The sequence below is a fragment of the Schistocerca serialis genome, chromosome 3 (genome assembly GCF_023864345.2).
Source record: "Schistocerca serialis cubense isolate TAMUIC-IGC-003099 chromosome 3, iqSchSeri2.2, whole genome shotgun sequence".
NCBI lineage: Eukaryota > Metazoa > Arthropoda > Insecta > Orthoptera > Acrididae > Schistocerca > Schistocerca serialis.
In genome coordinates this window covers 781,055,227-781,071,277 of record NC_064640.1, presented here as the reverse complement: position 1 = coordinate 781,071,277, position 16,051 = coordinate 781,055,227, and the positions used below count along the sequence as shown (strand labels likewise).

Here is a 16,051-nt window from a genome sequence, read left to right as displayed (position 1 = left end):
TTAGACGTCGTGAGAGAGCAGAATGAGGCGCTCCACAGAACTCACGGACTTTGAACGTGGTCAGGTGATGGGGTGTGTTATACGTCTGTACGCAAGATTTCCACACTCCTAAACATTCCTAGGTCCACTGATTCCGATGTGATAGTCAAGTGGAAACGTGAAGAGACACGTACACCATGAAAGCTTACAGGCCGACCTCGTCTGTTGACTGACAGAGACCACCGACATTTGAAGAGAGTCGTAATGTGTAATAGGTAGACATCTATCCAGACCATCACACAGCAATTCCAAACTGCAAGTAGTACGACAGTTTGGCGGGAGGTGAGAAAACTTGAATTTCATGGTCGAGTGGCTGCTCATAAGCCACACATCACGCCGGTAAATGCCAAACAACGCCTCGTTTAGTGTAAGGAACGTAAACATTAGACGATTGAACAGTGGAAAAACGTTGTGTAGAGTGACGAATCACAGTACACAGTATGGCGATCCGATGGCAGGATTGGGGTATGGCGAATGCCCGATGAACGTCATCTGCCAGCGTGTGTAGTGCCAAAAGTAAAATTCAGAGGCGGTGGTGTTATAGTGTGGTCGTGTTTTTCATGGAAGGGGCTTGCACCCCTTGATGTTTTGCGTGGCATTATCATAGAACAGGCCTACACTGATGTTTTAAGCACCTTCTTGCTTCCCACTGTCTTTCAACACGATCGAGCACCTGTTCCTAGTGCACGGTCTGTGGCGGAGTGTTTGCATGACAGAAGAGAGAACCGATAGCGGTACTCAAAGTACCCTCTGCCACACACCTTCAGGTGGCTTGCGGAGTATGGATGTCGATGTAGATTATTCCTGTAATGGACTGTCCTGCACAGAGTCCTGACCTGAATCCTATAGAACACCTTTGGATGTTGTGGAACGCCGACTTCGTGCTAGGCCTCACCGAAGGACATCAATACCTCTCCTCATTGCAGCGCTCCGTGAAGAATGAGCTGCTATTCCTAAAGAAACCTTACAGCACCTAATTGAACGTATACCTACGAGTGTGTAAGCTGTCTTCAAGGCTAAGGGTGGATGGAGGGCACCACGAACTTGTGAGCCATTTTCAGCGAGGAGTCCGGATACTTTTGATCACAGTGTATGACAGGAACGATCATTCGAAGCAAAAAAGTATCGTAAACATGGGATCTAAAATGCCTACCTTACGAGGTGTGAACAGTTGTCCATCTTGGCTACTGTGAAACACATCTCTACTACTCAACAAGCCTCGTAGCTCTTAAGATAGGCCTTTTAGAGCCCATGGGTACTGGATATTTTTGCTTCGAATGATCGATCCTGTCATATCCCTGAATACCGACGATTCCTCCTGGGACACACTGTATATCAATGAGAAATGTAAGCGAGGTTTACTTCTGTAACACAACGGTGAAAAATCACGCGGGTAGCAGATCTGAGGCATAATGGTGTATCAGACCTACGCTCGTGCATTCGATTAGTTCATTAGGTATTTCCTTTCGCCATTCTAGAAATAATTATACAAAAGCAAAATAGATTATTTAATCTAGTTAATGGTCGCATGGAAGATTTTAGCGCGTTCAGTAATATTTTTTTGGTTTCCTTATTATTTTTAATGAATTGTATATTAATTTTTTATTCGCGGGACATCCACAGTGGTTATGCAAAATGTTCATGGTAAATAAGTCCGCCACAGTTGTAAAATACGTTATTGACCGAAGTTTTGCACGACAGAAGTATGTATACACAACCTAGGTTTCGGGGTTAGAGCCCCATTATCATGTGTATCTGAAATACAGCAGCAGTAGGACGTCGTGTCCATGCCCTAACAACTAATAGGCAAACATCTACATAGATACTCAGCAAGCCACCGTAAGGTACGTGGCGGATGGTACCCTGTACCACTATTTGTCATTTCCCCTCCTGTTCCACTCGCAAATAGAGCGAAGGAAAAACGATTGTCTGTACACCTCCGTATGAGCCCTAATTGCTCGTATCTTATCTTTATGGTCCTTACGCGCAATGTTTGTTTTGCGGCACCAAACTCGTTCTGCAGTCAGCTTCGAATGCCGGTTCTCTAAATTTTCTCAATAGTGTTTCCCGAAAAGAACGCCGCCTTTCCTCCAGGGATTCCCATTTGAGTTCCCGAAGCATATGCGTAACACGTAAGTTTTGTTCGAACCTACCGGTAACAAGTCTAGCAGCCTTCCTCTGAATTGCTTTGATGTCTTTCTTCAATCCGACCTGGTTACGGATCCAAAACACTCGAGAAGCATTCACGAATAGGTCCCACCAGCGTCCTATATGCGTTCTTCTTTACAGGTGAACCAGTGTTTCCTAAAATTCTGTCAATAAACCGAAGTCGAGCATTTGTCTTCCCCTACCACAGTTTTCACATGCTCGTTCTACCTCATATCGCTTCGTAACGTTAAGTCCAGAAATTTAAACGACTTCACTGTGTCAAGCTGGACACTAGTAATACTGTATCCAAACATTACAGGTTTGATCTTCCTACTCATCCGCATTAACTTAAATTTTTCCACATTTCGGGCTAGCTGCCATTCGTCACACCAACTGGAAATTTTGTCAACGTCTTCTTGTTTCTTCCTACAGTCCTCAGCTTCGACACCTTACCGTACACCACGGCATCATCAGCAAACAACCGCAAACTGCTGCCGACATCACACTTGCCTGGGGCACTCCGGACGATACCCTTATCTCTGATGAACACACGCCGTCGAGGACAACATACTGGGTTCTATTGTTCAAGAAGTCTTCTAGCCACTCACATATCTGTGAACTCATTCCTTATGCTCTTACCTTCGTTAACATTCTGCAATGGGCATCTTGTCAGATGCTTTCCGGAAATCTGGAATCTTCCTGTTGCCTTCCATCCATAGTGTAGAATGTGAGAGAAGGTCAAGCTGGGTTTCGCTCGAGCGAAACTTGCTAAAACCATGCTGATTCGTGGACATCAGGTTCTTAGCCTCAGGAAAGTTTATTATATTCGAACTACCGTATATGGACCGTCAAAACGTGGGTGCATTCACTAATCAGCCTGAACATTATGACCACATACCTAATAGCCGGTATGTTCACCTGTGGCACGGATAATAGGGGCGACGCGACGTGACATGGAAGCAGTGAGGCTTTGGTAGGTTGCTGGAGGGAGTTGGCACCACATATGCACAAACAAGTCGCCTAATTCCAGTAAATTCTGGGAGGAGGCGGTGAGCTCCCAGATGTGTTCGATAGAGTTCAGATCTGGCTAGTTGGGGGTCAGCACATCAATTCAAACTGGCCACTGTGTTCCATCACTCCATCATACTCCTGGCCTTGTGAAATGGCGCATTATCGTGTTGAAAAATGCCCCTGCCGTCAGGAAACATGAACGTCATGAAAGGGTGTACGTGCTCTGCAATCAGTGTACAATACTCCTCTGCAGTCACGGTGCCTTGCACGAGCTCCACTGGAACCATAGATGCCCACGTGAATGTTGCTCAGAGGGGTGTCGAGGAGCTGTTCCCCTGGAAGACGATGAATTCGCGCTCTCCCATCGGCATGATGAGGAAGGTACCGGGATTCATGAGACAATGCAGCGCACTGCCACTGCGCCAACGTCCAGTGCCGATGGTTAGGTGCCCATTTCAGTCGTAGTTGCCGATGTCGTGGTGTTAACATTGGCACACGCACGAGTCGACAGCTGCGGAGACCCATTGATAGGGCTGCTCTGTGCACTGTGTATTCACACGAACTTGTACTCTGCCCAACATTAAAGTCCACCACAATTCGCCGCCTGTCTAGTGTTACCAGTTTACCCAGGCTACGACTTCCGACATCTGTATTGAGGGGTGGCCGCCCAATCCCCCAACTTCTGTACTGGGTTTCGCCGCGTGTTAAAGACACTCGCCACAGCACTCCTCGAACACCCGACAAGGCGTACAATTACCGAAATGCTCGTGCCGAGCGTCCTGGCCATCACACTCTGCTCTCTGTCAAACTCAGACAGATCGCGAGCCTTCCCCGTTCTACACGCAGACAGCACGCTCACTGATACTACATACACCGTGCATGTGTGTGACTAGTGGTTATTTGTCGCCAGGTGACGCTGCTATCGTCCGGGTGGCTTTATATCGATGAGCGTTAAACGGTTGGTAATAAATGTTTCACAACTAAATTTAGTTACTGCATCTCTGATTTACTTTATTGGTCTGGAATGTAATATGTTGTAAAAACTACATAACCGTTCGTAAAAATTGAGACAGGTTGAATGGGTACTCTGGAGAATAAACTTCCGCCTCTTCGGTTTAAAATAGTAACAGTTGAGTAGACTGCCTCAAATAATGTAAATACCTATAGGAACTCTTAATAATCTCCCCTTTCCGTAGACCCTATAGGTCCCTTTCTTGTATAGAGGGGAGTTTTTACTCCTAACTATAGACAAAAATGTTTTGAAGCTAAAAAAATGCAGCAAATATCATGTGTCGACTCTGAGGAAGTGTCCTGATACAGTCTGTGTATACAATACAGACTAAGCATTTCTCATTAATATTTGAGAATGGCTTCAACAGCTCTACTTGTGCTATTTCGTGTAAGTGTATTTCGATTTATTGACTGCGTGTTGCAGAGGTTGAGTCGACGGACCGCTAAAACATTGGTAGCAAATTTCACTTTAACCATTCACTGACCAGCGGAACATGGGTGTTCCACGTACAAATTTAATTCCCACAGCTCGCAGGGATATGCAAGTCCCACATGTGTGGTGACGCGATGTAGCGCTGAATGTATCAACTGTTCAGAGCCAACAGGCCAATTTATTAGCACCTCATGCGCTAGATACCACGTAATTTTTTCAGTTGTACATTGCGCACCTCGTGTTCCGGCTGTTTTATGTAATTTTTTTCCAATCTGCAGCAGATAAACTCCGTAAATGTATTTGACTTTTGTAAGCTGTTTGCTAGAAACGTAGGTGTTTGTGCACACGTTTAGAAATAAAACACTTTTAAATTCGGTTAGTGGTTTTCAGTTATCGGCAGTGTATGTAGAGAATTCTGTTCGTGCCTTTCGTTTATATGTGTATCTAAATTTTTATATTTATATGTTTTGTATCTATATATGTTATTCTGTGTTTAAATGTTACTTTGTTTGCCTCGATTTGATATGATTTTTTTGTGATTAATGCTTGTCTTCCCCTGCTCTTTATATTTCTAAAGCTGCGTTACAAGAGCAAGGTGGACAGAAAGTCGGTCACATTTTCCTCCGTTATTACGGTTCCACATGATAAAAGCGCTTGCTATTGCAGCATCCAAAAGAAAAAAAGAAAGACGATGCCATCATTTGAGTGACCTACTGCCAATAGCGGTTCTTTGTCTCCGCTGGTCAAATCGGTATAGACCTCCCATTACAGCTGTGTACTGTTATGGATGCAGGACAGGATTGTAGCCTGAAGCCATACTATATCTATTTTTTATTGTGACGCATCTTAGATCTTTCGGATGGTGAGCAATTGACAAAACTACAGCTGGCTTCTTATCGTGCCATTTTACTGCAGATACACACCTTTTTGTATGGATGTTGAAAACATTTTCTGGTAAGGAGCATAAGGAGACGATGCAGACACTGCTGCGAACGGAAGCAAGAGATAAACACCAATTTCATACGTAAGTACCACTGCGTATTGAGCCTTGTTTTGAAAAATTCCGTATAAATGTTAAGGTATGAGTAAATAAATTGGTTTGACGTAATAATGGTACTTACATTCTTCTTTCTGCGGATCTGAATCCCTAGCAAAAAAAATTATTTTGAGTGGGACGTATACGTCACACATCAGCAATAAATTTGGGAAACCATTTATTCCTCCTCTAGTCCAGCGGGACATATACATCCGACGTAAAATAATTATAAAAATATAAACAACAGTGGTAATGTAGGAACATAGTCTGACGTAGTATCCATTCCAAAATCAGGAAACCAGTGTTTACGGTAATATGTGAAAGTTTAAATTGTTCGGTCACGAGAGGGTTAACGCGAAACTTCGTGGCACGTTGAAACTGTACCAGACAGGGACGACGCTTGACATTTGCGGGCAATGCTCTTATCAACCGAGCAATCCGTGAACGACTTTCGGTACGCCTTACAGCTGTACATCTACCAGTACCTCTCCTACGCCCTAAGCTTCATAGTTCTCCTGTATAACCGAGCGAGGTGGCGCAGTGGTTAGCACACTGGACTCGAATTCGGGAGGACGACGGTTCAATCCCATCTCCAGCTATCCTGATTTAGGTTTTCCGTGATTTCCCTAAATCGTTTCAGGCAAATGCCGGGATGGTTCCTTTGAAAGGGCACGGCCGATTTCCTTCCCCATCCTTCCCTAACCCGAGCTCGTGCTCCGTCTCTAGTGACATCGTTGTCGACGGGACGTTAAAAACCACTAACCTAACCTAACCTCCTGTATACGTTGCTGGACTAGCACTCTAGTAAGACAGGGTGTTGCATAGAAATGGCTTATCTACAGCCTAGGCTGTCTAAGATTCATTTGGATTTTACTTTAGCTTCTTTTTTCCCTCTCAAATTTGGCTAACTATGGACTGTGTAGAACTTCAGGCTTTTTGCCCTTTCTTTCCCTCTCTTCCTATAAGCTTTTCATTCTTTCACTCCTTCGTTTCTCTCCTCCTCGGAAATCTATCGCGTTGACCTCCTCGTCAGTGATTTCTCTTCCAATGATTTGACGCTGTTAACATTGCTTCTGAATTCTTCTCTATTTCGAATCATCTCCATTATAATACCAGTTTCTTGTGCATCTCTTCTGACTTCTTGTATACAATCGGAGATAGCTTTGAATTATGTGACGTAATTGAGGATTTTTTGCTCAGTCGGTATTCGTCCATTCTTGCTAGGTGTCCATAAAATTTCTACCTTCGTTTCCGAAGTGTGTGTGTTAATTTTTAGGTGTACTTGTGTTCTTATCCTTCCAAGTTCCATCAGTAGTCCTCTGTCTTCCCAGAATGTTCCTAACAATCCTCCTTTCCTTCTTTTGAAGTTCTTCCAACTGACTTTCTTTATTTAGACTAAGACACTACAAAGTATATAGTCTTCCTGGTTTTGTAACTGAATTATAGTGCTTAATTTTGGCCTTGTATGATAGGGCTCGTTCGTTGCAGCTGTTGTATGTTTAGAAGCAAGGTCTTACTATCTGGCTCTTCCTTTAACTGGCTCTTTGTCCAGTCCATTTGCTTGAATCTTTTTTCCTGAGTAATTGAATTTATTTCTTCTTCAGATCTTTCCACATTTTACCTCAGAGAATTTCTGTCTTTGTGTTCCATATATTCCTTATTTTTGTATGAGATTTAGAGACCTTTAGCCTCTTTATTGTGACGGTAGGATGGCTCAGAACTGAGTGCATTAAAGGCTACTTTACGCTGGAAACGAAACGTTCATTTAAACAAAATGTGTCATGGACTTAGTACAAGAGTTAGTGCTAACATTAAACAAGCTCAAAACACTACACTCAGTGAAAAATGACTGAACGAAAATGAGTGGCTGATAACGATAAAGGTTTTACCAATTTAATAAAACGTCAGTGGTGGCCTAGTTTAAAAACTGTACCAGAGGGTTGACTAGTTGGTCTAGATTTTCATAGTTCAGAGACAGGTGGCGTGCATCCGTTAGAATCATCCTACCGTGATGACAGATGATACTAATCTCCGCTTCACGTATTTCGTTCGTAGACATGGACCATCGAGCTCCTTTTTTATCTTCAGTTGATGCTTTTGATATATTGGCTGAAAAAAGTCAACCGTTCATGATCAGTAAGAGGCACGTTAGTAGGATGTGACAGCCTTCGTGTGGAAGAACTAACAAGAGGTGGCGGAGTCGTGTACGTCGTATTGAACTCGGCCAGCTGCAGCGTGGTTTAAATTGTCAGGCTATAGAGACATAGGGGCAGAAATTCAGAAGCCTTGTCTCACATTTCTTCGTCCAGTGGTTGTGGGAGACATGAGTAGTATTCTCCAGTTACTGATTATCTTTCAAAAGTTAAAAATAAAAATTATTTCTGTTGCACTCCAGCAAATACCGGCCATAACGTTTTTGGCAGACGAAATCAACTTAGCCATCTATTGTGCCACACCATCAGCTTGCACCGACTGTTCCGTCTCAGGAGTGGAGAGGTGCACGTGCGTCTTATCTGGAGTACAAAATTGGCGCACGAGGTCAGTCGAATTATGTATCGAAATAATCCCTCTAAATTCGTTTCCGCACTTGCTTTTGTTATGCGTTGCAAAAAATGCGGAACATTTCATGCAAAAATCATTCTCATAGTTACTTTCACGTGTAAAATACATCCGTCTTTCTCACAGTATGCGTATGGCCTATGCTCCAATAAACAGATTTGTTACTGGCCTATGAAAAACGAGTGATTGTAGGATAATGAACATTTGCAAAGACATCCAGAAGAGAAATAACGAATAAACTACTGAGAGAAACCCATTTAAATAACCACGTTAGAGGATAACATTTGTTAATTGCGTACCATGTTTACGATCAGGTTACAAATACTGCTCAATGAGACGACCATCTGCATCCAGAACAGCCTGGAACCGCACTAGACATACCGTTTCACAATTGTTCGCATCACTTCTCGAACGATGGACTACGAAATGTTCAGCTGTCGTGACACAGCTAGTGCACAGCTTGAAGATCGCATGCGCCCAGCATTCTCAGCCATGGAAACAGTGACTTAAACAGTTTGTGGCGCAACTGGCCGTCGACCTCTCTCAACTCGCCAATTGATTCGAACTTTCGAATCGTGTTCTTTAACCCCGGTGCAGAAAGAAGTCATCTCCGTACCCATTTAATGCGTCGACACTCACAAAGAACAGCAGTACTATTGCTACTGTACGGGTAAAGCCCTGCTCATGTTATCCAGACCCATTTTGACTGAGTGCAACTGTAATGCGCACTGAAGCTTGTGTATCAACCCTGCGTCACCATACCAGCCTTATGGCAAGTCATGACACTAAGACTACTAACAACGAAAATCTTCCAGCGTTGTGCCTGAACATCATTCATATAAAGTTGGCTGCCCATATGGTAAATAGTTTCCCGTCTACACTGGCTCAAGTAGCGAAAGTTTAATTGGAACCAACCTGTAAAACTTTAATCGCTGATCGTCCAATACAATATCGTCCACATCAACTGTTTTCATCTGTGTCGCCAGTTTTAGGACGTCTTTATATGGCTCATCTTTAATAAACGGACAACCTCGTTTGAATTTAGCTGCCTATTTCATAAATTCGTTGCATTCAGGAGGACGACGGTTCAATCCCGCGTCCGGCCATCCTGATTTAGGTTTTCCGTGATTTCCCTAGATCACTCCAGGCAAATGCCGGGATGGTTCCTTTGAAAGGGAACGGCCGACTTCCTTCCCCATCCTTCCCTAATCCGAGCTTGTGCTCCCTCTCTAATGACCTCGTTGTCGACGGGACGTTAAACACGAATATCCTCCTCCTCCTCATAAATTCGCAAACAGTAACAGACTCTTCGTATGCCATTTGAAAGTTCTGGAAGCACTGACGTAGGCAATAAATCGTCCGAAAAAAAATATATAGTGGCATGACGTACCATTTCCTCCAGTTGAGCAACATGCACGCTTGAAAGTAGCTATACAGGGTGAGTCACTAACTATTGCCACATAGAATAACTCCGAAAGTATGATGGAAATGAAGTCCCATGCTTCCTGACAGAGCGTAGGGGAACGATGCGGGAGACTCGCACGGCCATACTAGGCAAGGTGCTAATGGAGGTGGTTTGCCGTTGCCTTCCTCTGACCGTAATGGGGATGAGCGATGATGATGAAGACGACACAAAACCCAGTCACCTCGGGGCATGTGAAAATCCCTGACCCCGGCGGGAATCGAACCCGGGACCCGGTGCTCGGGAAGCGAGAACGCTACCGCGGCACCACGAGCTGCGGACCGGAAGTATGATAGTAGTTGAAAAGTCTGTGGGACAGATGTTGGCATGGGACAACGGGGGCCATAACATGACGTTGGTTTTTTGTTACCAGGTGGGGTCGCGTCAGAGATGTGGTCAACTTCTTTTTTTTTATGGGATGCTATAGTTTGGTACTTACTTTCTGATAGCGGCTATCGACACGAATCCAATGATTTGTAACAGTAAGGTCTTAGTCAAAAAGGCGGCATGAGCGTCCATTTGCAGAAGGTGTTCGAAATGATGACCATTGGTATCAGTGCAGTGCTGCAATCTTCTTATCATGGCTTGAGTGGTATTTCTTATCACTTCGGCACATATCGAAGCATATGCTCTGACAATTCTCTCTCGTATATCGTGCAAATAGTAAATATTCGCCGAATGCGGCGTATCCATCTAACGTGCCATTGACATGTAAACACCATTCGACGGTTTCGCAGTACAACACCAGGGTGTATACGACCCGGGACAACCGGGAAATCCGGGAAGAACCCGGGAATTTTTTCATTCGGGAGAAAACCGGGAAAAACCCGGGAATTTTTCATTGTTTTAACTTTCAGTTAATTTTTTTTAATTTTGACTGTAGAGTTGATTCTCTAGCAAAGAATGTTATTGTATCCTGCTACTGGAGAATGATACTGCAGCAATAAAATATAAACGAGAGGGAAAAAAAAAAATAAAACTTTAGTTGCAAAGGAAATGCGCAATTTACAACAAAACACAGTGCACGCACAAGCGTCTGCAGATAGTAAAAATATGTCAAAGGCTGTAGGGCGCAGACTGTAATTCTTCGTAACAATAAACTGCTTGCTATGAGCATGACGTCGCAACTGTTCACATTATGTTCGTTTGACCAATTGCCAGCGGTCTGTTGCGCATGCGCATTTGACTCGCGTATAAGCAGTACCTTCTCCCGCTACTTGAAGTTTGGCTGTTAGCTGTATCGGTAGTAGCAGCAAGCAGCCAGATGCAAACGACAAAAATTTTTCTCGCGCGCCCTAGCTGCCAGATTCACGCTTGCACAGAGTTGTGGGGACGGGGTTAAGCTCCACGTGACCCGTGTTTACGTTAAGTGATTTCGCTGCTTGCATTCGTGTACAGCTCCCACGTCAAATGAAAACAAAACGGATTTCTGTGGCCGGGAGCTATCAAGTGAATTAAAATACATTCACATAATTACGGAGGGGAAAATATATTTTAAATTTCAGTTTTCTGATTTTATTTTATTTCCAAGTTAGTAGCAGTCAAGCATTAATCGCCCTGCAGAACAGTGAAGTTATTTTTGCACGTTTGCTAAAGAAATTTGGCTTTGTTAATCTTTTCGCCGAGGCAATCATTTTATTTGAAACTAAGTGTTTCATTCTACAGTATTGGCTAGTTCCAACTGTTCGCTGAATTTCAAGTGCACGTTATCATCTTCTGCCAGATATGGCATTATGCCGTAATAAGGAACCAAAAATGAGATCGTAGAGTACTGGTACTACAAGAAAATTTACATTCCAGAAACCACACTGAAAAGCTTAATATCAGATGGGACCTACTTCATTGTGAATCTGAAAAACGCCAATTTGCACTTCAAGCCGAATTATGCATTTTAGTATGGTTTACGAAATTCCGATGCTCTTTTGGAGTATCCTCTAGTGCCCTGTTTCTTTTATGGTGTAATGTAAACTCTCTTAGTGCTTTATACACACGAACATACGGGCTTCCTACACCACTGCAGTTGCGTTGCACACGCAGAATAATGCCTGTTTTCTGGCGCTCTCTAGCAACTGGTAAATCGAACCTATTTCCAACAGTCTCCGGATAGTATTGCGAACGGTGGTTAGAAAAGCGTTAATTTCAAAGTAAATTTCTTTTTACGCAAGATGAATTATGTTACGTGTGAGAAAGTGGAATTGATACCTAAATCACAGACCGTTCGAAATTGAACAGTTTGAGGACTAGCCCCTTATAAGAATTTCGAGCCGAGACATTTATCTCATAATTTTAAATTTACTGGCACATTTGTGTGATGTGTCTTAAAGTATAACACACGAAAAAAAGATCAATATTACATGTGAAAGCGTAGCTTCTGTTGCAGCGTGTTAATCTTAGAGACCAATATTATATGTGAAAGCGTAGCTTTTCTTGTAGATATACGGTACTGTGTACATTAATGTAAACCGTTAACTTTTCCTCTTGCGTGTTCGCGCTATGTAACCAGTGATCTTGCTATTGGCTGACTATAACATGTGTCCTATGCTCTGAATAGCTGCTGTCATCGGCTGACGAGATCTCGTGGCTTGAGATACGACTCGCTTACAAAACGACATCGCAGCCTCGGTTTCAACGCTCGGGAAACTGACGCGCTGTGCTTGGTGCAATTCGAATTTATACTTTCGTAATACGAAAATATGCAGCGTATAAGTTGCTGCCAATCAAAAATCTTTCCAAAACTTCTCTCCTTTTTTATTATTAGAAGTCTCTCCAAAACTTCTTTGCCCCGTCTTTTCTTTCTTTTTCCGGGAAGTTCTACGCGATTGTATGGAACGTTAACCATTCAAAGGATTGATACGTTTTACAGTTCCGAGGGAAAATCTACCGAAAACCTACTGTCACTTAGCACAGAGAAAGTGTATTTTCGCGTCAAATCGCAAGAGAATCTGGCATGAGCCGGAGTAATAGTGTGTGTTCGGCGTCGCCATAAATATCATCCTTACCATACCAGTCTCCACCAAGAATTAACTGGTACGGATTGTATGCGTCGCATTGAATTCTCCCGATGGGCTCAGCTTCAGACTCAGAGGGATGACACATTTATTAATTTGATTTTATTTACTGACGAGGCTATATTGACGAACCACGGAAATGTGAATTTGCTTAAAATGCATTATTGGGCAACTGAAAATCCATGTTGATTGTGGAAAGTTTCACACCAAAAGCCGTGGTCGGTGAATGTATGGTGTGGGGTTATGGAGGACAGAATTGTAGGCCCATATTTCGTCGAAGTAAATCTTCATGGTAGGAAGTACACCACATTTCTGCAAGAAACATTAGGTCTGTTATTGGAAGAAATACCTTTAGGAACAAGGAAGAGAATGTGGTATCAACACGATGGGTGTCCGGCACATTTTTCGCGGATGGCTAGAAATGAGTTGCAGAGACAATTCCCAAATCCTTGGATTAGACGCGGAGGAGATGTGTCGTGGCCGGCTCGTTCGCAGACTTGACGCCTCTGGATTTTTTCTTGTGGGGATCCGTAAAAGACAATGTTTATAAAGACGTTCCAACTACACCTGAAGACATTTAAAAAAACAAAATTGACCTTTGTATCTCTGAAGCGACCCCACCTAGCAACAAAAAACCAACGTCATAGTACGGGCCCCGTTGTCCCATGCAACTTTCCTCCCACAAATTTTTCGGCTACTATCACACTTTCGGAGTTATTCCTGATGGCAGTAGTTAATGACTCACCCTGCATATAAAGAAACCTATTCCACTGATCAACATGTCCCTGACGGGCGCAATAGGCTAAGTATCAACATAAAGGTAACAAAATTTCATTCATATCAACGGAATCTTCACAATGGCCTTTCCATCTTGGTCCTGTACACACAGGTGACAAAAGGAATGCGGTAGCGATGTGCACACACAAAGATGGCGGTATTGTCACGTCCACGTGGTATAAAAGGGCAATGCATTGGCGGAGCTGTCGGGTGATAATGTGAAAACGTTTCTGTCGTTATTATGGTCGCACAAAGGGAATTAACAGACTTCGAAAGTGGAGTCGTGGGTGGAGCTAGATGCAGGCATTTGACATTCCATTTCGGAAGTCATTAGGGAATTCAGTAGTCCGAGATGACTGGTAACGAGTGTACCGACAATACAAAATTTCAGGGAATACCTCTCACCACGGGCAACGCAGTGACCAATGGCTTTCACTTAACAAGCGCGAGCAGTGGCGTTTACGTAGAATTGTCAAAGGTAACAGACGAGCAACACAGCGTGAAATAACCGCAGAAATCAATGTGGGACGTCCGACGAACGCAACCGTTAGGATATTGGGGCGAAATTTGGCGTTAATGGACTATGGCAGCAGACTGTCGATGAGAGTGCGTCTGCAAACAGCACCACACCGCCTGTTCCAGTTGGAAAGAGCTGACGGTACGGTCAGAGCGTGGCGTAGGCCCCACGAAGCCATGGACCCAAGTTGACAAAAAGGCACTGTGCAAGATAGTGGTAACTCCATAATGGTGCCGGCTGTGTTTACATGAAATGGTTATGTTCGGATACTTGGAAACAATTTACAGCTGTTGATCTACGTCATGTTCGGAAACAACGATGGAAGTTTCATGGATGACAATGCACCATGTTACCGGACCGCAATTGTTCGCGATTGGTTTGAAGAACATTCTTGACAGTCCTAGCAAATGGTTTGGCCACCCAGATCGCCCGACAGGAATCCCGTCGATCATTTATGGGACGTAATCGAGAAGTTAGTTCGTGCACAAAATCCAGCACAGGCAAGACATTCGCAATTATGGACGGTTATAGAGGGTGTTACAAAAAGGTACGGCCAAACTTTCAGGAAACGTTCCTCACACACAAAGAAAGAAAATATGTTATGTGGACATGTGTCCGGAAACGCTTACTTTCCATGTTAGAGCTCATTTTATTACTTCTCTTCAAATCACATTAATCATGGAATGGAAACACGCAGCAACAGAACGTACCAGCCTGACTTCAAACACTTTGTTACAGGAAATGTTCAAAATGTCCTCCGTTAGCGAGGATACACGCATCCACCGTCCGTCGCATGGAATCCCTGATGCGCTGATGCAGCGCTGGAGAATGGCGTATTGTATCACAGCCGTCCACAATACGAGCACGAAGAGTATCTGCATTTGGTACCGGAGTTGCGTAGACAAGAGCTTTCAAATGCCCCCATAAATGAAAGTCAAGAGGGTTGAGGTCAGGAGAGCGTGGAGGCCATGGAATTGGCCCGCCTCTACCAATCCATCGCTCACCGAATCTGTTGTTGAGAAGCGTACGAACAGTTGGACTGAAATGTGCAGGAGCTCCATCGTGCATGAACCACATGTTGTGTCGTACTTGTAATGGCACATGTTCTAGCAGCAAAGGTAGAGTATCCCGTATGAAATCATGATAACGTGCTCCATTGAATCGAGGAAGTACAGTAGATACTGACGAAACTAAAATGAGCTCGAACATGGAAATTAAGCGTTTTCGGACACATGTCCACATAACATATTTCCTTTATTTGTGTGTGAGGAACGTTTCCTGAAAGTTTGGCCGTACCTTTTTGTAACACCCTGTAGAAGCACCCTGGCTCAGTATTTCTATAGGGGATTTCTTGAGTCCATTCAATGTCTAGTTGGTGCACTATGCCGGGCAAAAGGAGGTCCAACACCATATTAGGGGATATCCCATGACTTCCGTCACCTCAGTGTACCTTGTAATGAGCGAGGTGACGAAATAGGAAGACACTGGCCCGCAGTCGGGAGGATCGTGGATTAAATCGCTCAGATTTAGGTTGTCATGGCTTCCCTAAATTTGTTAAGACAGAAGCTGGTATGGGTCCTTCGTAAAAAAAAAAAAAAAAAAAAAAAAAAAAAAAAAAAAAAACACACACACAGCCGATTTCCTTCAACATCGTTCCCTACTCTGAGCTTGAGCTTATGCTCCGTCTCTAATAACCTTGACGTCGACGGAATGTCAAACCGTAATCGTCTTCCGTTTCTTTTCGTACTCCAGCACTTCTTCAAATCACGTCCGCACGTTCTGGATCTGTTCCGTTAACAAGGTTATCCGCAATTCCTTCTCTCATTCTTGACGTAGTGCTACGTTTCAGATGGTCACGTGGCGTGAGCCTGTGACGGTGCACCCCTCCCTTGTGCTCCTCCGTTAAACTGTCTATTAGGTCGCGCCGCGGCGTCTTGGAGCGACAACAGCGTCGTGAAGTGGTGCTAATGCGGCTGCGAATAGCCAATTGCGGTCACTGCCACAGGAGTCGCGGTCCCAGTGCGAAGCTTCTCGGCGGGCTTTCTGCTGC

General features: G+C 43.9%; 1 protein-coding gene across 4 annotated transcripts in view; it reads left to right on the top strand.

Annotated features, from left to right (window-relative positions):
• LOC126470623 (ribosomal protein S6 kinase 2 beta) overlaps nt 1–16,051 on the top strand; it is a 596,121-nt gene that overhangs the window by 256,792 nt on the left and 323,278 nt on the right. The window lies entirely within an intron of this gene.